The 23,082-nt window shown below is 34.4% G+C and overlaps 1 pseudogene; it reads right to left on the reverse strand.

The window, feature by feature from the left end:
* Positions 1 to 11,124: 11,124 nt before the first annotated feature.
* LOC112411153 (proteasome activator complex subunit 3-like) overlaps positions 11,125 to 23,082 on the reverse strand; it is a 51,367-nt pseudogene continuing 39,409 nt past the window's right edge.

Consider the following 23,082-nt stretch of genomic DNA (forward strand, 5'->3'; position numbering starts at 1 on the left):
TTCTAGCCTTTGTTTTACAATAGCTTTGAAAATAATCGCCAAGATTTTATGTGACATTTTCTCCTGCTCTCCTTTTAAAGACAAAACTAAGAGGTCACAGTGAAAAATCTTACAAAACACAAACTAATTACGCTGTTGTCTTATAGAGAGAGACTGATTATCATTAACCACATAGATTCATCTGCCAGAGGAAAGAAAAAAGGTAATGTATTTTTCCCAAAAGGGAGTAGAAAGCATGGTGTTAGGAATGCAAATTTTAGAGTCAGAAAGACCTGCCTTAGAATGCATCCACAATTGGTTAGCTGTATGAGCTTAGAGAAGTTAATTTCTCTGTGCCTCAGTTTCTTCTTCCATGAAACAAACAGGTGTGACAATTTTACTTATCTCATTTCTAATGGTTAAATAAAGGAATGCTAGTAAAGTGTTTAAAACATGCACTGAACTTTGTTAACTTAAGCATTTGTAACATACTAACTAGATTCAGTTAATCACTTGGCCTCTTCTCCAGCTGATAATTAAGCATACAGATTCTGTTTTGGTTACTTAAACCCATTTATAACTACCAGGAAGTTGAGTTCTGCAGATATTTGTAGGACATTTAGTTGGCTCAGACAGCAAGTAAAAAAAAAAAATCACTGTACTTTCCATAAATCAAACCTTTCTTGTTTTTCAAAATAAGCAATTTTCAGAGGTGTCACTTAGGAAGGTGACACCTGTATTGTGAACATGCACAGGGAGGTGGTATCAGGGACATGCTGTCAATTCTTATGACATTGAAAGAAAAGGTGACAAGGACAAAGAGTCTTGATGACTTGCACCTGACACAACTCCACTCATAGAGCAAAGGAGACGAGATCAAGTTGAGACTGCCAGGGACAAGGGGATGAATACATTAAAGAAATCTGTAAATAGAAAAAGACATTAAATATGAAGGTAAGAAATAAAAATTTAGGGACTTCCCTGGAGGCACAGTGGTTAAGAATCCACCTGCCAATGCAGGGGACATGGGTTCGATCCCTGGTCCAGGAAGATGCCACATGCTGCAGAGCAATTAAGCCCATGCACCACAACTACTGAGCCTGTGTGCCACAAGTACTGAAGGTCACACACCTAGAGCCTGTGCTCTGCAACAAGAGAAGCCATTGCAACGAGAAGCCTGCACACTACATCGAAGAGTATCTACCACTTGCTGCAACTAGAGAAAGCCTGCTCACAGCAACAAAGACCTAATGAGGCCAAAAATAAGAAATTAATTTAAAAAAAATAAAAATTTAAGTATAGAACCTTTCCTTCACTAACAAGCATACATTATCTAATAGTAGAAGTGAAACTAGAAGATTTTTCTTCTTTTTCATTAATCTCTTTATGTCTTTCCTCAAAAGAAGAAATATGAATGACAGATAAGGAAAAAGACACTAATTACCTCAATATAAAGTGATTGGAAAGGGAAAACATAGGAAGAGGATGTGTTTTAATGTAATAAGCAATGTATGTGATGTACCTTAAACATATCAAGCATTTGATAAAGGGTAATAGCTTTCAACAGCATCGTAAAAACCTATACATAATCCCCAAATCATCATATTTTCCACTTTTCTTTAATCCTAACTCATTTCATTTCACTTGGCTTTGAGGAGGAGAAATCAGTATCTTCTCAGACTTCTTTATAATAAGTATAGCATTACTGCATGCAAGAAATATACAGTGTAAGGGAATTAGCTATCACTTTTCAAAAATATAATATTTACTTCCCATCCCTTCTTTCCCCTTCCTCCCTCCCTCCCTCCTTTCTTCCTGAACAAGAATATGAATATTCTTAATATGTACTGTTTTGCATTCAAATGAACCTGGAAAATCTATATAAGGGTAAATTCACAATTATATCATTATATTTTCTTGGCCGTAAGTAGAAGATGTAAGTCAATGGTGGTTGTTATTCAAAAAGAACCTCCACAATTTTATTTCAAAATGGCCACTGCCATCATAGTTGATTTACCATCCACACTTCAGAGCAACAAGGTTCACACATCTGATGTTGGTGGAATCTTTTTATGAAAGTGCAGTATGACTTTGTCAAATATCAGCTAATATTAATCATGTATACCTAAAAACTTCATGAAAAGGAAATGATTCACATAACTAGAATCAAAGAAATTATGAAAGCAGAACTACTCAGTTATAAAACATTGTTAATAGGCTTCCACATTTATTTCTTGAGAAACTGATAAATTATAAATGAAGTCAATGTTATTCCATTTGGATGCAGTTATTGAGCAATTTCATTTAAGAATATGTAATATTCTTTTGCTAAAAGGGAAAAAGCTCTTGAACATTAAAAATGTAGGTTCATATCTCATTATTACATAACAAAAAGAGTATGAAACTAAAACCAAGAAACTTAGTTATGCCAAAAATCTATAGTCTGACTTTGCCTCTATCATATCCCTGCACTATAATTTTCATTATATATAATTAAAAGATTGTGTTTAGTCATACTTTGTTTCCTTCCTACTCTAGCATTTTGTATTTCTAAACACATAAAAGATGGTATAATGTTATTACAAATCACAAATGTAATGATAATATTGTAGCTAACGGAGGTTAGCAGGAAGTATATTGTAAAATATCACGAAGACTCTCTTTCTGACCAAACTTTAGCCAGTCTCCTCTAAGCCATGTTCTCAACTAGGCTTCTGCATTTGAACTTCCATGTTAATCTTAGCATTCTCAAGATTCCTACTAAGTCGGTTTAGCTAGAACCCTCATCTTTGACATCTGACTACTCTCCATACCTGATCAAATTCCTCACCTCGCCAACCCCAGGTAATATCTGAAAATCCTGACCTGCCTTCAGTAAGAAATCTGTTAGGTCTGTTTAGCCAGAATCCAGCTAGAAACATCTTCATGTTTCCCATTAGTTAGTGTCCATCCACTCAACACCCCCTCCCCTTGCTTTTGGCTCTAAATCCCTACTTCTTTTTTGCTGTGGTCACAGTGGAGCCCAAATGCCTCTCCTCTACTGCAAAGCCTCATTGGGGTAGTCCCTTCTTGAATGAAGTCTTCCTTACCATCTTTGGACTCCTAATCATAACTTATTTTCAAATGTCAATCAGATGTTTTTTAGAAATCTGTTAGTCACTTAAATAATCCAAGCCAGTTTCTTACCACTTACATTTGAATTACAGTAGTTATGTTTAGATACAAATGATAAGATTACACCTAATTAATCATTAGGTCATTTCCCATTGAGATCAGAGTGACCTGCCATTTTTTGGGGTGTCCAGGATGTCTGTTGACCGGTTTTTATTTCTTTTTACGTTCTTGAATAAAAAGGGTTTAAGAAAAAAAAAACCCTCAATTTTTAGTTGTTTTAAATCCATTTTCTAAGTTTCTGGCAGATTTTTTTTTTTCTTTTTTAAGGTTCATTTCAGTTTTTCTCCTCAAAGATTTATCAACAGGGCTTCCCTGGTGGCGCAGTGGTTGAGAGTCAACCTGCCGAAGCAGGGGACACGGGTTCGGGCCCCGGTCCGGGAAGATTCCACATGCCGCGGAGCGGCTAGGCCCGTGAGCCATGGCCGCTGAGCCTGCGCGTCCGGAGCCTGTGCTCCGCAACGGGAATTTGCATGTATTCTCATAATTACAGCTTTATATGATCTTCTCTCAGTGAACTAAGCTGGTGAAGAGAACAGAATCAGCCCATTAAAACAAACATCTCATGCGGAGAGGCAGTGGGTGGATGCACTAAACTGCTTCAAGGAGCTGAACACCAAAGGCTCTCCTGAGCTGCAAAAGCAATGATATTTAATTTGTCAACACTGAGGTTTCAAACCTACTGAGTAGTGCACAGATATGGAAAATACAGAAGAGTGGAGATTCACAGCTGGAGTTATTGGTTATAGGAGATAAAATAAAACCTAAATAAATCCCTAAGTAAATGGAGGAAAACACTACTACCAGTAAATGAGCTCAGAGAAATCTTCAGTCCTGAAAGAGACCTGGACCACAGGGAATGGAAGCCAAGTTTGCAATACAGATACAGAGATTTATTTGTAAGACCATGCATAGCTGAAAGAGTGTACAGTTTGAGACTGTGAAAACAGTGACAAACTAATGGCTTTGCCACTTGCCAGAAAAATTACTTAATGCCTTTGAGGCCATTATATCACCTATAAGATGGGAATAATACCTATTTGGGAGTGTTGCAACAAAGGTTGGGGAAAATCACCTACACAATATTCTATATGTTGGCTTATTGATATGAATTTAAACATGGATTTTTTTTCTGGTATAAAATTACCAAGTTAGGTGGACACTTTACTGATGATCTTAGGATTCTAGTTTTAAAGATTTGTAAATCATATTGTGCTATCCTTATACATGTAGCCACAATATTCTTTTTGGTGCACGCATTTAATTACAATCACGTTTGTTACCTCATAAGAAAAATCTGTCCTTCAAAAGGTAGCTTTAAAAGTAGTTCAATTTCAAAAAAGGTTGCTATTTCAAAGCTAGCACTATTAAGTATTTTCCACTTGTGTGCAGAGAGGGTCTTTGTTGAACTAGCACTTCCTGAAGTTAAGTGTGTATTTTGCAGCATTTCTTCAAGAACAAAAGAAAGATCTACAGATTCTAGTACTGACTTAGGTTTCTACAAATGTAAAACCTGTGCCAAGGACTTATAGAGTTGTAGTTTATTTGAAGATGCAGAAGAGGAAAAGCCAATTTAGGTTTACATTACCAAAATGGTTGCTTTGGGCAACAGTGCTTGATTCCATTAGGAATACTGGACAAGAGTCCAAATGCCTGCCATCATTCTCAACCTAAAGGATAGGAGGTGGGAGCATTTTACTCAGCTGTTCAGTTCACCACTCTTCCCCAAACTTGAGGGTTTTCTCTGGGGTGTTAAATCCTCACACTTCTGAGTTGCATCTGTGTGCATCCTGAGGAACTCTGAGAGATGCAGAAGTGTCACAAGGGAAAAAAACAAGAGTAGTTGAAGTGAGATGTTGTCAGCTCAAACATGTCTCTCTCATAGCTTCTAGTGGTTTGCTGGCAATCTTTGGTGCTCCTTGGTTTCTGCTGCATCACCCCAATCTGTGCCTTCATCTTCACATGACATTCTAATTATAAGGACACTAGTCATATTAGATTATGGGCCCATCTAACTCCAGTATAACCTCATCTTTATTAATTGCATACACAGCGATCCTATTTCCAAATAGGGTCACTCCTGAGGAACTGGGGGTTAGGACTTCAATGCATGAATTTTGAGAGGACATAATTCAACTATATAAGTAGTAGCATGTATTTGTATATCTACCAAAATAATGATTTTATAATTATAAATATTACTATATTGTTACATAAAATCATTGTTACACATTTAAATTAATGTAGGGATGTACTCACATACATGAAATTGTTCTTGTTTTTAAATATCAATACTTCCTGTATCTCTGACCCTCTAGTTTAAATTATTCTTCTTCTGTCTGTCATATAGACAGAATTTCTTTTTGCTGCAGGTGTGCTGGTAGCAATTCCCTTATTTTTAATAAGTCTGAAAATGACAATTTAAATTTCATTCTTAATATATTTACTTACTATTGATAGGTTTTGTTTCATTTTTATAGTTATTTGAATTGTTTCTGTTGAGAAACAAAATGATCAGTTCTACTCATTACTTTTTTGAATGTAAACTTTGTTTTTTCCTGTAGTTGTTTTGAGATTTTTTTCTCTGTCTTTTTGTTAAACTATGATCTCCTATAATGTAGATGACTTTTTATAATTCCATCTTTCAATTTAAAGAGTTTTAAATCTGTAGCTTGATATATTTTATCAGATTTGGAGATTTTTTTATTCATCATCATTTCTAATATTACTTCTGCTCCATTATTCCTTACTAGTTCCTCTAGGGTTCCAGTTAAATATATGTGAGGATTTCTTACTCTATCTTCTTTACTTCCTATTTGCACATCTGTCTCTTCTATCCTGTGATTTCTCCAAGTGTCACTTTGGCTATTTTACTCAACCTCTTACTAATTCTCTCATCATCTCTGTCTGTTATGTTGTTAAACCTATCAACTTACTGGTTAATATTACTTATTGTTTTTTTTTTCAGGTCTACAATTTCTTTTTTTTAAATCTGTAATGTTTCAGTTTCCATTTCTCCACTGAAATTCTAAATCTTAGACTTTTATTTTGTTGAGTATAGTGAGCAAAATTATTCTTTTTAACAATTTTTATTTGAGATAATTATAGATTCACAAGAAATTGCAAGAAGTAGTACAGAGACACCCTGTGTACACTTTACCTAATATCCTTATGGTAATATCTTGCAAAATTATAGTATATCACAACCAGAATATGTGCATTGATATAGTCAAGATATAGAACAATTCTATTACTGCAAGAATCTCTCATGTCCTTTTATAACTACACCTACTGCTTGTATCCTTGTTCTTGTCCCCTGTCAACCACTAATCTTCTCCGTTACATAATAATAAAGTTGTGATAATGCAACATAAAAGGAATCATAAAGCATGTAACATTTGGGGATTGGGTTTTTTTTCATGCAACATGATATTCTGGAGATTCATTCAAGGTGTTGCTATCATTGTTACTCCTTTTTATCATTGAGTAGTATTCCATGATAGGTATATACCACAGTTTGTTTAACCATTCAACCGTAAGTGACATTTGGGTTGTTTCCTGGTTTGACTATTACAAACAAAGCTGCTTTGAACAAACATCCATTCCCATGTTTTAGTGTGAAGATAAATTTTCATTTCTCTGGGATAAATGCCCAGGAGTGCAATAGCTGGTTCAGATGGTAATTGCTTGTTTAGGTTTTTAAGAAATTGTCAATCTGCTTTACAGAGCAACTGAACCATTTTATATTCCTTCCAGCAACGTGTGAGCAACCCAGTTTCTCCACATCCTTGCCAGCCTTTAGTGTTGTCATTACTTTTGATTATAGGTATTCTAATAAACATGTATTTATAATTCATTACAGTTTAATTTGCATTTCCCTAATGGCTGAAGATGTTGAATGGTTTTTCATATGCTTATTTTCCTATTACATTAGATTTTCCTACCTAACTAGCCTTTTCAGTGAAATGTCAGTTTATGTTTTTTGTCCTTTTTCTTATAAGATTGAGAGTTCTTTTATATATTTATATATTTGGGGTACTACTACTTTGTCTGATAAGTGGCTTGCAAATGATCTTTCCCAGTCAGAACTTGTCTTTTCATCCTCTTAACTAAACCTTTCACAGGGCAAAAATTTTAATTTTTATTAAGTATGATTTATATATATTTTTTTCTTTTATGGATCCTGTTCTATTGTTAAGTCTAAGAATGCTTAATGTACCCTTCTTAGGTGCTGACGATTATCACCTATTTTTTTCCTAAAAGCTTTATAGTTTTTGTTTTTATAGTATTGTATTTTGCATAGTATTGTGTTATGAGCTAATTTTTGTATCAACTGTGACATTTAGGTTAAGACTTTTGGAGGGCAGGGGGGACTATGGGAGTCTTATTGCTCCAGCACAATTTGTTGAAGTCTATCCTTCCATCATTCAGTTGATTTTGCTCCTTCTCTATTCATTTGCAGATATCTGTGAGGGGTTATTTCTAGAGTCTCTATTCTGTTCCACTGATCAATTCTGGCAATATTCAGCCAATGGCAACTGATAACCACAGTTATATAGTAAACCTTAATTCTAGGTATGCTGATCCATTCATTTTCTTCCTTTTAAAAATTGTTTCAGCTATTTTAAGTTTCCATTTCCTTTGCCTTTCCCCATAAATTTTAGGACATCATGCCTATCTCTATAATGAACCTTCTAGGATTTTTATAGGAATTGAATTAAATCTATATATCAATTTGGATAGAATTGTATCTTTACTTTGTTGAATCTTTCAATTCATGAACACTGTATGTTCTATTTAAATACAGCATAATTTACTTAAATCTTTTATTTCTTTAGTTATGATTTTGTAGTTTTAAGCATACTAGTCCTTTACATGTTTTGTTAGATTTACATCTAAGTATTTCATTTTTAGAACAAGTGTAAATGGTGTGGTAACCTTTTTATTTTTTGTCCAAGAGTTCACTGCTCCTATGTAGAGATACAATAGATTTTGTTTGTTTATTTTGTATCTTGTGACCATACTGAACTCACTTAGTACTAGAAGTTCTTTTTGCTATTGTTGTTGTTATTCTTGTTTCTTAGTTTCCTTGGTATTTTCTCCATGGAAAACTATGTTGTCTGTAAATAGGTTTCTTTTCTTCCTTTCTAATCTGCTTACCTTTTATTTCATTCACTCAGTCATTCCTTTTTGCCTTATTCCATTGGCTAGAAATTGCAGTACTATGCTAAAAAGGAATGTGGAGAACAGATATTCTTGCCATGTTCCCAACCTCAAGGGGAAAATTACTAATTTTTAGGTGTGATACTTGCTGTACTGTTTTAATACAGGCATAGCTTGGAAATATTTGATAACATTTTACCCATAGTCCAACTTCTTTCAAAATCAGAGTCAATCCTCTCAAACTCTGCTGTTGCTTTATCAACTAAGTTTAAATAATATTCTAAATCCTTTGTTGTCATTTCAACAATCTTCACAGCATCTTCACCATGAGTAGATTCCTGATCAAGAAACCACTTTCTTTGTTCATCCCTAAGAAGAAACTCCTTATCCATTAAAGTTTTATCATGAGATTGCAGCAATTCAGTCACAGCTTCAGGCTCCATGTCTAATTCTTCAAGAATTACCAAAATGTGACACAGAGACATGAAAATGTTGGGGAAATGGCACCAATAACTTTCTGGATGCAAGGTTGCCACAAACCTTCAATTTGTAAAAAATGCAATATCGTGAAGCACAATAAAATGAGGTTTGCTTGTATAAGCCCTTTATCAAATCAGAATCCTCCCTCTAAATCTGCTCAGTTATTATCATGAACGGGTATTGAATTTTCTCAATAAAATATGCTCTGTGACTTTTCTTTTTTAGCCTATTAATATGGTGGAGTTTAGTGATTGATCTTCAAATAATGAACTAGTCTAGTATCCATGGAATAAATAAATTTGGTAATGGTATATATTTCTTTTTATATATTGCTGAATTATATTTGCAAATATTTTGTTAATTTTTGCATCTATATTCATGAGGGATATTGGTCTATAGTTTCCTTTTTTTGTAATATCTCTGATTTTGGTATCAGGGTAATGATGGCCTCATAAAATGAGTTGAAATGTTTCCCTCATATTTTGTGGAAGAAATTGTCTAGATTCAATATTCATTCTTCTTTATAAATTTGGTAGAATTCTTCAGTGAAAACACATGGGCCTAGAGATTTATTTGGGGGAGTTTTAATGAGTGAATTCAATTTCCTTAATAGTTATGAAGCTACCAAAATTATTATTTCATATTAGACGAGTTGTGGAAGATTGTGCTTTCCAAGGAATTGGTCTACTACACCAAAAGCTAAAGTTATGAGCATCAAGTTGTTTCTAGTGTCCCCTTATTATCCTTTTGACATCTACAAGGTCTTTAGTGATATCCCATTTGGTTCTATTCCTGACACTGGTAATTTGTGTCTTTTCTCTACTTCTTTGTCAATATTTGAGGTTTATTAATTTTATTGATCATTTCAAAAAGTAGGTTTTTAATTTTCCTTTTTGCTTTTCTGTTTTCTGTTTCATTTATTTCTGCACTTACTTTTTATTACCATTTTGCTGCTTGTTTTGGTTTATTTTGCTTTATAATTATCTTTTTTTTAAAGAAAGAAGTTAAAGTACCTGTAATTTTGATAATTTCTTGACATGGTAAAATAATTTTACATTATAATTCAAAGGTGGTAGGGTGAGGAGGAGGGGCAGTGGAACAATCCAACAAACAAAAAAGAAATTGAGAGACACATGGTAGGAGGAGGGAAGGGTTTTAGCTGGAAGGGGTCTGGAGAGTGGGTAGGGGCACAACTAAAATGCAATTGCTTTGTTACTGAAAACTCTTCATGGGAAAACAGCATCCTGACTCCTTCTCTACACCATACTGGGAGTAAAAAAAAAAGATGCATTCAGGTGGAAATATGATTGGGGGTTGGAAGACAGAGACAAAGAAAGAATAAAAGTCAGAAATAGACACTGAGAGAGTCACCAGCAGATTGACAGCAGATATTGACTCTCCAGTAGTGGTACAATAAAAAACTGGGGGTGTTATGGGTTAGTACAAAAGCTGTAACAAGTGATATCTCTGGAAGATTTGAGATATAGAGGCAACTTTTCTATGGTTTTGACTTGCCTGACAGATTTCTATATACACAGAATATGTACGTGCTGTGTGGGCATTTACACATATGCACACAAGTGACTGCTTTCCCTAGAAGTAAAACTCCAAAAAGAGAGCCCAAAAGGAGCAGCAACAATGGCAGCAGCTGACCTTCACAGCTGCAGACACCCCCCACTCCAATTTACCAGGGCAGGGGGGAGGAGGTGACAGCTAACAGAGTAGGAAGGCATGTGCGTGCATGACTATGTGTAGGTGTATTATGGATATATGTGCATGTAAAAATCCTAGTTATAAAAACATCTGAAGGAGCTAGGGATTTGGCTGAAGGTCCAAGGTGTTTTTTGTCATGCTCAGGTTCAGGTTCAAAGTGGAATGTATGTAGATGGGAAACCCTAAGTCATCATCAGGGCAACTGTGGCAGGCAGGATCCAATGTCCCACAGTGGCAAGAGACACTAATCTTTCCTCAGGAAGAGAAGAGCTGATCCACTTGACTCCAATTTTTAAAAAATACCTAGCATTTTCTTCTAGTTCCCTCAGTTCCTAACCAACTAACCATCAAAAGGAAGAAAACACGAAGCCCAAGATATTAGCTTGTCTCCCCTAAAGGAAGGAAAAGTGGAAGAGAGAAAGCATATGTATTCTTGTGCTAACATACTGGGCACACAAACCTGGAGTTCTCCAGAAATTAGGACAGGTTTATTGATTTTATTTTATTATGAGGTATTGGGGAAGGAAATAGAAGGCCTGTAAAAAAGAGGTAAGTCTGTCACAGAACTACATGACAGCTTCATTAAACTCTAACTAAAAACACAGAGAAGTGTGATTACTATTTCCAGCCAATCTCCCCATCACCATAGTCATGTAACAAACTAAGGTGATGTGGGTCTTGAGCCAGACTCACAGAGTCCCCTGGCCTTGGCCTCTGTACAGTGTCTCTGCATTTGATCTTTTTGATATTTTTCAGGATCATGTCATGTAGAATGACATATTGATTCTTTAGCTCTGATATGATGAGCTAAAAGCTGTTATATTCTTTCTCATCAATACCTGTCAGGGTGCAGGAAAGTCCTCCACATGGGGATATTTAGCTATTTTGGAAACCGATTTGGCTCTTGTAACATAATATCTAGAAATCTGATCCAGATGAGATGCAGCTCTCAACATTCTTAGCTCTGCAATTGTCTTCTCCTAAATGGACACCCTGAAGTTGTTCCCATCTTCTAACACAGGAATTAGGAGTTGTACCCACATTTTTATGGTGCTTCATTTCAGGATCAGCGGCCAGATCTCATGTTTCACTGTCTCAAAACTCTCCACTAACTCCTGGTTGCTTTTTAGCATCACATTGGGCATCACAAATACCATGGTTCCTTGGAAGGCCTCCACACTCACCCAATCTTCGCTTCTTGGAAGTGGGATCTTCCAGTCCATTGTGGCTATTGGTGAGAAGAATAGTCAGGGACCAGCAGACTCATGTCTGAGTGGATCTGAGTTAGGTTATATATGTTTAGGATTGGTCCTTTCAAAAAACTGTCAAGTTCTAACAACTTCTTTGAGAAAATGTTTTCCACCAAGTCTTCTGCCTCAGTTGTGATCTGCTCTCTGAAAGAATCAACCTTTGAATGGTGGGTAGCGTCAGAGGGACTAGAGGAATCTCAGTGCTCCCTGGAGGTGGCTGCCCTCGCTTGGCTCACACACAGCTTGCTGAGTCCCACCCTCAGTTCCTTCCTCCCACTTGCTCTCCTGCTGCCTGCTCACACTCTATAATTATCTCAATTACTCCCTTTACATGTATCAGTGTTCCAATTTTTACTTCAGCCATCAAATATAAAACTTGAGAAGGAAACTGAATTTGCCCACATATTTGCCATTTCCATGTTCTTTCTTCCTTCCTGATGTTCCAAGTTTCCTTCTTTTAGAGAACTTCCTTTAGCTATTCATTTAGGGCAGGTGTGCTGGCAACAAATTCTCTATTTTCCATCATTTCAGAATGTCATTATACTCCCTGTCACTCCTAACATTTTTAAGCAATTGCTTTTTTTCTTCATTTCCGATGTTCCAAATTTCTGTTATCATTTCCCCTTTGTATTAGTTTCCTAGGACTGCCATAACAAAGTACCATAAAGTAGGTGGTTGGCCTACAAAAACAGAAATTTACTGTTTCACAGTTCTAGTTGCTAGATGTCCAAGATCAAGTTGTTGGTAGGGTTTGTTCCTTCTGAGGTCTGTAAGGAAACGTCTGTTCCATGCCTCTCTGGGTCTTCACATTGTCTTCCCTCTATCCTTGTCTTTGTGTCCAAAATTCTTCTTTGTATAAGGACAGCAGTCACATTGGATTACAGCCCACCCCAATGACCACATTTTCACTTGATTCTCTCTGTAAGAAATCTGGGGGCTTCTATATACCTTTTTTTGGGAGGAGGGCGACACATCAACCCATAACATCCTCTTTTTGAAGAAATTCCTTTAAGTAATTTTTTTAGAGCAGTTCTGCTGCAATGAGTTATTTTAGTTTTGCTTCATCTGAGAAAGCTCTTATTTTACATTTATCCTTAAATAATATTTGCCCTGAATACTGAAACTTGGTTTTAAAGCTTTTTCCTTTCAGCACTTAGCACTGTGGTACCCTTACTTTCTGGAGTCCATGGTATCTAGTGAGAAATCTGCAGTCATTGAAATTATTGTTCCCTATAGACAGTATTTTTTTTTGTTTGTTTTCTGTTTGTTTGTTTTCTCTAAGAATTTTTAGAAGACTTTTTTCTTTATCTTTCATTTTCAGTAGTATCTGGTCATGGAGTCCTTTGTATTTACCCTATTTGGTATTCACTAAGCTTCTTCAACTGGTAAGTTTATATCTTGGCTCCAAGTTTGGGAAGTTTCTGTGATTTTTTTCAAAAATTTTTCCACACTTTGCTCTATCTCCTCTCCTGATACTCCAAAGACACAAATAATATAAATATTTTGTTACATGACATAAGGTTCTTGTCATTATTTTTTTTCCCCTCTGTTGTTCAGATTGAATAATGTATCTTTATCTTCAATTTCACTATTTCCTCTGTTATCTCTATTCTGCCAATTAGTCCCTGTATATAGTGAGGCGTTTTTTTTCCCAAGTAATGTGTACCTTATATTTCCTTGCTGAAACAAATTTTCCTTTTGGTTTCAAATACCTTTTAAATTGTTTTCTGGAGCTTTGTGAAATTAATAGTTTCTTTCAAGTCTTTGCCAAATAATTCAAATATATGTGTCATCTTATCATGGGTGTGTCTTGATTTTTTTTTTTCCATATGAAATGAGATTTTCCTGGTTCTTCAAATTCCAAGGATTTCTGAATTTTACCTTAGACATATTAAATGTTATACAATGAGACTCTGGGTCTTGATTAAATCCTGTGGCGAACGTTGATAGCCTTCCATGGGCTACTGTTTTAAAGTCAATTCTGATTCCAACCCTTTTTGCACTATTCGGAACTGTTCCATGTGTGCACCAGTCAATATCCAGACCTGGGTGATGGTCTCTCTGTTCAATTCTCAAAGTGTTTGGTGTACTGAATGGGATCAGATGTACACATGTGGAGTTTGAGGATGAGCCCAGAAAGTCATAAATAGCTTAGTTTATCTCCTTCCTCAGCACTTTCCTCTCCACAATATCCCTTGTACTTCCTGGTTTCTTTGGGCTCCTCTCTGGAACTCTATTCAGAAATCTGGTGTTTTATATACTCTGCCTTGCTGGGCACTCCCAAAACTGCTCCTGCATGCAGAGCCAAGCAAAACAAGGATAGAGAAAAAAACCAACCAACCAAACAAACAAAGAAAAAAATGGATTTCCACCCATTCTTTTGGAAATACAGTTCCATAGAAGGAAAAAGAAGGCTCATCTCCATTAGAATTTTGGCTCCTGCAGGAGCTTATTGCTGCCAGCTGCTGCTGTCACAATGGGATTGCTTAAGGGTTAGAGTGAAGGAGAATGGAAGAAAGAAAACAAAAGATATAAAATTATATACTCTGAGTGTTAAGGGTTCCTTTTCACACTCCTTGAGCCAGACTAGAGGATTTCTCTTTGAGCTCTCTCTGTTTGTGCCCCAGTGGCTTATTCTGGTGTTTAAGTTTAAAACCATGAGATATCAGAAGAGAAAAAAATACTAGATTCACTGCAGCTTTGATGGAATTTTGGATTCTAATCTTCTGTTCTATTCTGCCTGTTCTATTTGCTTATGAGGGTTCTCAGTATTCATTAGGACACACAGGTAGTGTGTATATACATCTTATCCGGAACCTGAACCCCAAATATATATTTTTAGTGTAGTTTTATTTTACTAACACCAAAAAGGGAAATACATGGACAGAATAGTACTGACCAATTTCACTTCTTCAACACTGATACGTAAAATCCTACATAAGATAGCTTCTTGGGTCCATTTCTTTGTAACATTTCAAGAAGCAAAGCAAAGCAAAGCAATTCTGTATGTCATGTGTATATTATATATTAAACATACACAATAAAAGAATAGTAAGAAATATGGAAATGATATTCACCAGTTTCAGGTATTTGATTAACTCTGGAGAATGAGAAAGAGGAAAAGAGTAGTATGTGGACTTATAGTCTATGTCTGCAAGTTTTTTTTCTAAAAGAGAAATAAAAGCATCTACAGGTAATATAATGTGTGTTTAATCATAATAATGAACTGATAGGTATATGTAATATTTGTTTCTGCTGTTTTTTCTACGTTTGAAACATCACAATGAAAAATTAAAATATTACAAATCTGATAAAAACAATTATTTTAACCAGCACACAAAGTGACACTTATGAGCAAAAGCATTCTGGAAATAATATTCTTATACTGTTAACTGTAGTAACAATAATTCTGCAGGGAGATAATAGCAATATGGACAAAGCAATTAAAATTAAATGCTTGCTAACAGTTTTAAGTCATATTTGTAATATTATGTGATGGTAGAATTTCGTATAAAAGACATCATTTGTAACACAAAAGTGACAACAACATATATCTCCAAATACAAATGATAAACCATTTGGGGTACATATATTTGAGCTGAAACTAGTGGGCTGGTGGATTAGATAAGAGAAGCAGCACAGTGAATTAATACATTTCAAATCTAAGTGTATGTCTACTTATTAAAGGAAAATGTACATTTGCTATTAGCATAGTAACATGTTTGAGTACCTCTAATTGATTTAGGAATTATTATTCTTACAAGACTCAAAAAGTCAAGTTATTTGGTAAAGTGGAAGTGATATTGTCATTTGAAAAGTGATATTGTCATTCAAAATTTCAATAATAAACATATATTATAAAAGGAACATAGATTTTACAAAATACACTCCAGTGTGGTATATTTATTTGCCAATTATGTTCATTTGTTTGATTTTGTGCTACTCTAAACTTACACATCTAAAACTGAAAAAGAGATTTAATCATTCCCATTGTCATGACGTTTTTCAACATTGTTTTACTGAGGACAGCACAGTAATTTCTTAAGGCCTGACTTATCTGGTATGAACTGAATAATCTAAATCCTTTTCAATCTTTCCTTTTAAGAAACAAAAAAGTAAGGAAAAAAAGCTATTACTAATTTGGTCCTTTATTTATCTAAACTATGTTATTATTATCTCGCTAATATTATTTTTCTCCTATTTCACAGCATTCGGGTAGCAGAGTCATCTGAACATAATTAATACACAATATGATGTGTAGAATAAATAAATTAATAAAGAATTATAAATACTTGGAAATTATTATTCTCATACTTTTTAGACTAATTTATATAAATCAGTAATCATATAAAACTACTTTAGTTTAAAATAATTGAGACTATTTCAAAGTACAGTATATGAGATGTCTCCCTCATTATCCAAAATGGACATTTGTAAAGTGAATCTATGCCTGGATTTAATTTTTCTTTTTTTAGTTATCAACAATCTAGCTGAGATTAGAAGTTATCAGCATACTGAAAACCATGTAATTGAAGGAATATTATCTCTTGGCTTTACTCTGAGTCTGAGAGAAGAATATAGCTACTAGAATAAAGTGATAGTAAAGAACCTTGATAAGGTCTAGTAACCCAACCATTGAAATGCACCATGGACAGGTATCGTGTGCTTTATTTCCCTCCAGTGGATAAGTAAATGAATAAATACAAGGAAAAAAGTCAGTTGTGCTTTGATGTGCTTGCTTAAAAGCCATTTATTATATTGAGATGTCTCATGTAGAGTACTTAGAGAACTGCACTATAAAATTTGCAAACTGAAAATAAATATGTGCTTATTATCAAATAAGTGTGCTGAATCAGTAAAATGAATCGCTAGAAAACCTGCAATCAGTATTTTATTTCTGTATTCTGAAAGTCAGTGCTCTTGAGGCAGAAACAATGGGATAAAGTGATGCTTTTCCTCTTTCAAGTTAACATAGGAAAGTTACAGAACAAACATTAAGAAAAAGAAAGTTTAAATGTCATTTTTATTTGCTTTTGAGAGAATTAATTTTTGTAGAAAATTAGTATTTACATCGCTAACAATTATTTTTGATAAGACCAACTCTAAAATCATTTGCATCACCTGAACAAACGGTCCTAATGGTCCTGGGAAGAAAAATCATTAAAAAAGTAACATATATACTTTTTAAAAGACAGATCATATGCTAAACATTTAGATAAAATATTTAATTCCCAGGCCAATATCATAAGTGATGTACCATTTTCACTCTCACCATTTTATAGACAGTACCTGAAGGAGACTGGTAAATGTTGCTTCTAAGGTGACAGGAAATTGTAGAGCAAGGATTTAAACCCAAGTAGGCTGGCACCAGAATTTATAATCTGTTAAGAAAGCCTCAAGGCATGTTATCTGGTAGAAGAATCTGGTATAATTTTAAATACTTACCATACCAAATGGATACTTGAAAAATCTGGATTTAATTTTAGCATAAAATGCTGACAGAAATTATTATTGAATTAGGGTTTCATAGTACACTATTTTATTCAACTGTATAATAAGATAAGATACAAAATAGAAGAAAAACGTGTTTTTAAAATTTCTAATAAAATAATTGTTAAATATACATTTTCTCAGCAATTTTGGGATATCAGTGATATAATTTGTAACGAGTACTTTCATAAATTTTAGGCTGAGTTACATACTTTATTGTTTGAAACATTCTGGAGAAAGTTGACACAAAATGATGAAATAGAGTAGAAAAGTGAGAGCTATTCTCAAAGATAAAATTACTTTTAACATTTGAATTAAATATAGAAAATCAAGAGAACTAAATATTCTAATTTTTCAATAGTCAGTATAAAATACCTTGTAAAATCAACTGGTGAAAACATATATTGAAATTGTTTTTTAGGAGATTTTTCTATAAATGGGTTAAATATGAATCAATTAATTTTAACAGTCCCATTATATCAAGGACAATGTTTTCCATGTATTGAAGATATATTTAATTTTTTAGAAAATTAAATAAACAAGGAGGAAAAATAATTTTCTCCACAAGAGATATGAAAATACCAGTAAGTTCCCGTGCTTTATTCATATATTTGGGTAACATTTTTTGAGGAGAGATTACCAAAAATATTTAAGCAATTGAAGCTTCATTGGATAAAAATTTATTACTTGTGGAAGACAACAAATGGTGGTCAATTTAATCGGCTTCCTATAATTTGCAATTTCAAAGAACACTTTCATAGGTTAAATATTTCTATTATAATCACTTCTCTGCACACTGGAAACCAACCCTCATCCTAGAAATTCCATAAAATGAAATTCAACAGAAGATAAATTTGTTTTGGCTGCCAACCACAAACTTTTAGTTGCTGAAATGAAAGCAGTAAAAGGCAAAACTGAAGCAAACCAAGTAAAAAGTCTTCACCTGGTCACAAGTTTTATCTGATCCATTTAGAAAAACAATTGCACCATTCCTTTTGGCTTGCACTGTCATCATACATTATCCTATTAGTTTTAATTGGAAAATGAAAGGAATTAAGACAATTATTTTAGGCTTTCTTTCTAATCACTGCTTATATTCATGACTTGCTTCATTACTAATGTTGAGGTAAACATAGAAATGACTAGAAAAATAGTGTTTGTGACAGAAAAATAGACTTTATATATGACAAGGATTGCTTTTGCTATCAATATAATTCTTAATACTTGTATTTATTGATATATGACCTTACTTTTGAGGACCATGTATATCTTATACAGTAGACTAGAATTCAGGTGCCTCATTTAGCTGTCTCAGCCAAAAGGTAGCCCTAAACCAACAATTTAGCTGTCAATTGATAGTGATGGCCAACATCTGTACTGAGATAGGTTTCTAATGTCTGTACATATTGGAAGATTTGTGTATGTTTCATTTTACTATATTCACAATATTCATTGGAATTTTTCAGACTATGGTTAGGAATAATTATCAAAATATATTTACGTATCTGGAAAACAATCAGAAACTGCCACTAACTTAATATAAATAAAGAAAAACACTTTTATAAACAATTCCATATTTTCCTCATTTATTTTCAAAGAAAAGTCCAAGAAATGCCTAAGAAAGAGATATTATGTTATAACAAATTGATATTCTCTATCTCTTTAAAATAAAACCAAAAAATGAACTTCTAAAAATATTCTAATTTAAATATAAGTTAGAATAGGGCAATCTGAAATTAAAAGGTATAGAAGTAAAAAAATAAAGTCAAAAGGAAGAGAAGTAAAAAATCATTGTCAATAGTTTGGTTAATTATGCTGTAGTTTGATAAAGAATTTTATGATTTTTAGGAGTAATTAAATACATTGTTTATTCAGCATAATAAAAATTAGCATACTTGAATGAAGACATTTCCTAGATTTATGTAAAGTGGTAAATATAAGCCAGCAATTATAAATATTTGTGAATAAATTTAGCAGAAGAACAACTGAAACATTAAAACTTACTTCATCAATGTTGAACTTAAGCATCTAAAATTGCTCGAATAATATAAGTGTGGAAACATGAGCTTTTAACATTTTTCACTAAGGGCTAAAGAGCTTATTTTGTCAGAAATATTGTGGGTAGATCATAAAGGAGCCAGGTGTGGAAGTTTGGATTTTCCAAAGATGGCCACCACCATATTTCCAGAATTTTACCACTCCTGAGTCATTAGGGGTTGATAATATCTTCTTCCCTTGAAACTGGGCAGAATTTTCTAACTAGTTCAACCAAGAAAGTGCAGCAGAAATGATTCCATGTGATTCTGAAGCAATGTCACAAAAAAGATATATCCTTCTGCATTCCTGTGATTGTAACCAAGCCACCCGATTTTGCAGAAACCCAAGTAGCTGCAGAGACACCTTGGAGAACAGCGGAAGTGCCTTGCTGAGCATCGTGCCCATAGCAGGCAGCACATGGCGGCCATGCCAATGATCAATCCTGAAAGTGAGTTCTTTGGTACCCAAGTGAGGCATATAGTTGAACTTTTGAGAGAGATGAGCAGTTTCCACCAGACCCATGTTTAAATTAATGAACAAGTTTTTCAGAACTAACTTACTAAAGTAGTTTATTTTTTTAAGGAATATTTCTGACTTGTGTAATGAAACTTCCCAAGTGGCCTTGTTAATGTTTCTTTACTAAATGAATGGTTGTCTCTTATTTTTTAATGTAAAATTTTTCATTTGAGTTTCTTAAGACTTAGGCCATGTGTGATAGACTTTTATTGTTTTGTTTTTGTCCCCTGGTCCCCCACAAAGGTTTTGGTAAAGATCCAGTGAGATGGTTGAACTCCCATGATGTTTCCTCCATTTCTTAACTTATTAAAATTTGTCTTACATAAAAGTGAAAACTAGGGCTTCCCTGGTGGCACAGTGGTAGAGAACCTGACTGCGAGTGCAGGGGACATGGGCTCGAGCCCTGGTCTGGGGAGATCCCACATGCCGTGGAGCAGCTAAGCCTGTGCACCACAACTACTGAGCCTGAGCTCTAGAGCCCATGAGCCACAACTACTGAAGCCCATGTGCCACAACTACTGAAGCTCACGCGCCTATAGCCCATGCTCCGCAACAAGAGAGGCCACCGCAAGGAGAAGCTTGTGCACTGCAATGAAGAATAGCCCCCCCTCACTGCAACTAGAGAAAGCCCACCCACAGCAACGAAGACCCAACACAGCCCAAAATAAATAAATAAATTAATTTTTTAAAAAAGTGAAAACTAGTCATTTCAGGGAACTGCTTAATATATGATTGGTTGTAGGAATAATCCATTTCTTTTGGGTCATTCTCATTCTCTATCTATTCTAATTTTTCCAGATACACAGAAGCTACAGCTTGTGGCTTGACTGCACACCTTGTAATAGTTTAGTCATATGTGTTCTTGCACTATGGTAATCTGTTGGAACGTAGAAATAAATATTGGAAACTATTTTCACTCAAACTCTCTGTCTCTGTCTCGCTCAAACTCTCTGTCTCTGTCTCTGTGTCTCTCTGTCTGTCTCTCTCTGTCTTCTATCTCTTCAATCAAGACCCATAGCAAACCCAGAGGTAATCTTAAGGCTTGCTTGTCCACATAAACAGATAAAGCTAGTCTGAAGTAATTAAAGCACTGTTTTAACTTCATCTAGTGCTATTTATATATTTACTTATATTTTAAGACAAATAATGTGACAGATACCTTGAAAAGTATTTTATATACTTATACTATTTAATGTAAAACATATGCATCAATTCCAAATGTCAGAATAATAAAACCAGTAATTATGAATACACACAAAATCACCAACTTCAAGTAACCCTCCTACCCAACTTCTTAAGATACTCCCGCAATTGAATTTTTGCTTCTGGGACCACATGTTAGAATGTCAAAATATTATAACAAGGGTCCCTCAAGAACTGTGTAGCTCAATTGAATGAGCTTAGGAAATTCATACAGCATTTGTATCAGCATAAAGCATCTGGAACCCTTGCTAATCTGAGTTCTACCAGACTCCACTGAGGGTCACTCATCTCTACTCAGGCTTTTCTTAATAAGATTTAAAATGATAACTTGAGCTGCCAACCATCCAGAAATCATATTACAATTCAAAAATTAAGAATATGTGATTATAATAATAGGAAGCTTCAGAAAACATGCAATTGAATTTAGCACTCAGGTGAAGAATATAAATGATTTTCCTTTATTATCTTAAATGGGTATATTTGGCTCACATTAGATTATTAGTTCTACCTTAATAGATAAAAATTACATTAAATCTGGAACTTATTCATTTATCCAACCAATAGTTGTTAAGAAGCTAATAGGTGTCAGGTATTCAGGGAATCTAAAATTGAAATTAGTTTAAAAATGTATAAATAAATACATTAAAACAGAAAAAGATCCCTGCTTTCACATAAGTTATATTCCAGTGGAGGATGGGAATAGTGATAAAATGTAAAGTAAAAACTGTAGAATGTATGTTGGATGGTATGAAATGACATTTTTGGTTTCTGCATTCTCCCCTTGTTTTTTTTTTTTGTTGTTGTTGTTCTTCTCTTTCTATGTTTTGAGTTTTCTAGAATTTTTTTTTAAATTTAGAAGTCACTTTGCAGTTATTTTGTGGTGGTCACCATAGTGGTTGTTCAGCATGTATATCTCCATTTTTCCAGCCAGATATTTTTAAATTTAACTATTATAATTTTCAGTTCTAAAATGTGTACTCAGTTCTCTTTTTTTTTTGTATTCCTCTACTGAAATTTCTTGTCTTTTCAATCCTCATTGTGTTGTTTTTTTTCTTTACCTCATTAAGCGTAAGTTTAGTAGCTGCTTTCTGATAATTTCAATATCAAGTCATCTTGCATTGGCCTCTGTTGATATTATTTTTCCTTCAGAATGGGTCATTTTTTTTTCTTGTATGCCTATTGATTTTAGGTTGTAACACTGACATTGTCAATATTATGTAATGGAGAATCAGCATTCTGATATATTCTTGTGAAGATTGTCACATTTTTATTTAAGCAAGCCATTAACCTGGTTATATTCAAACTGTTTTCAAGGCAAAATCTGTTTTACGTTGGTGGTGATGGTGGAGGGGCAACTCATTAATCCTTTTATACTCAGTGCTTTGAGTCTGTCTGCACATGCTTGGCTTGTGGTCAGCCAGAGACAGGTAAAGTTAATATACAGAATTTGGGACTACCATAGTTTAGGGGTTTTTTTGTCATTTGTTTTTGATCAGTAACCCCTCTCACTCTGCATGGGCCAAGGAGTCCCCAAAATTTTCTCTCACTCTTTTCAGGCCAGAAAGATGATGGACTTTTTCTCTCTTGGGTCATTAGCCACCATTAGTCACTCACCAAAAATTTCCCCTGAGATTCAACTGCCATCCAAAATGTGTCTACTTTGTTTTGTTCTCCAAATCCCTCTGGTAGTTTTTGTTTGTGTGTGTCCAGGGTTTATATTTATGAGAAAATAATTTTGTTAAAATTTTACAAAGCCATCCTAGCAGCAGAAACAGTACTTGACATTTGGCAGACTTTTTCTTTTAAGAAAGACTAAAATGAAAAGCCCTGGAATAATCCTGGTCATTTCCATGTTACTGTAGTATCACTGAACCTCTGACAGTACATGGAAAATTATTTTGTGCACAAGGAGAAAAAACATCTCTCAACCAGACATAATTCTACAACTTGTTCTTTTGAAGTTTTAATGAAGAGAGAAAGTGGCTTTCCGATCCAGGTATACATAGAGACCTGCTTTGGGGCTCTTAGTTAATCCTGGTGAGTAGATCAATGTGAATACAGTCTTGATCTCATTATGTAG

Source organism: Neophocaena asiaeorientalis, unplaced genomic scaffold (assembly GCF_003031525.2).
Source record: "Neophocaena asiaeorientalis asiaeorientalis breed wild unplaced genomic scaffold, Neophocaena_asiaeorientalis_V1.1 scaffold190, whole genome shotgun sequence".
Taxonomy (NCBI): Eukaryota; Metazoa; Chordata; class Mammalia; order Artiodactyla; family Phocoenidae; genus Neophocaena; species Neophocaena asiaeorientalis.